Here is a 1,506-nt window from a genome sequence, read left to right on the forward strand (position 1 = left end):
GGTGGGGAGGTGCTGCGGAGTGGTGGAGGGCGGCCCAAGAGGGTGGAAGAGGCTCTGGCCCACACTGCGCCTGGGCTGGGACAGGTCCCGCCTGCGCAAGTTAGCAGGAGGCTCTCCACACACTCACCGGAACTGGGCTAGGACTGGGTCTGGGGGTTCCCGGAACTCGGCAGCAATTCCTACTCCGAGGGCGGGGTGGGGTATGAACTGCGGAGTGGTGGGGGGCGCCCCGAGGGGGTGGGAGAGGGTCCAGCCCACGCTGCACAAGGTAGCAGGAGGCTCTCCACACACTCACCAGACCTGGGCTAGGACTCGGTCCCTGTAATAATTCTAATGTGCTTTCTTTTATAAGTGATTTGTTGTTTTTGCCAGTGACTTTTCAATTTTGTTCTTGTGTTGAACTTCTAGGGCTTTTGCAATGATGGGTAATACTGTGTTGCATTTGTTATCATGATAATTTGGAATTCTATATGCCTCAATTACTGTACATTAAAATGTTTTCCACTGTTTAGAAAGTTTCCTATTGTTTCTGTAAGCATATTTTATGATACTTGTGCTGTATTTTCATTCTTACATTAGGCTTCTTTAAATTGCATAACAGCCATTAGATCCATTTTTCATGTTCCCTTCTTGGGGTAAGGGTACCTCTCAATAACAGATCTCTGGCCACAGCTATATCCTCTATTTTGGTTACTTAGTGACCACACTGGTTTCTTCTGCAGTCCATGCTTTCAGTAGGATTTTTTAATCTGCTGTGTCTCTGTTTTTACTTTTTTATGGACTCTGTCTCTTTTCCATATTTCAGATACATGTTTTGCATCTCTTTTAGTAGCACAAGTAGATTTTTATTAGTATCTTCTGTGGATTTGCCAAAGGATTTGTTTACTGAGATCATTATCTGTTTAGCTACATCTTCTTTGTATTTGCCAAGTTTCTTATTGATCTGTCTTGTTATCTACATTATTATTCTTTCAAATGTTTTAGATTTGTGGATTTTTATTTCCTCTGTGATATTTTGGAGTTTGGAATTTTTGCAAGCACTTATTTTGGCCTTGTCTTCTCATGTTTCTTTTTGTTTTTCTGTGCTAAGTTTGATTATACTGGAAAATTCTGTTACTAGTATGGAGACTTCATTAGTTAGTGTCTGCTTCTTAGTTACTGATACAATCTGAGTCATGTTAACCATAGGTCTTTGCCTCTGTTCCAGGGTTGCCAAGCCACTACATATTTTGGAGAGGATTCTATAGTTGGCTCCATGTTTAACTCTTTGGGAATTGAATACTGTATTGTTAATGACACCAGGTATCGTTAATAATCCAGATAATATATAAAAAAGAAAACCAATTGACTGCACCATCTATGCCTCATTTGACTATGATAATAAAACCAACAATAATAATAGCATCAAAGACAAACTGAAAAATACAGTACTACAAGAGCCAATGATGCTTAACATCAAAAAGAGTTCTATAATTATGGTATGAACAATAAGACAAGCCAAATATT

The sequence above is a fragment of the Octodon degus genome, unplaced genomic scaffold (assembly GCF_000260255.1).
Source record: "Octodon degus isolate 3935 unplaced genomic scaffold, OctDeg1.0 scaffold00370, whole genome shotgun sequence".
In the NCBI taxonomy this organism is placed as follows: Eukaryota; Metazoa; Chordata; class Mammalia; order Rodentia; family Octodontidae; genus Octodon; species Octodon degus.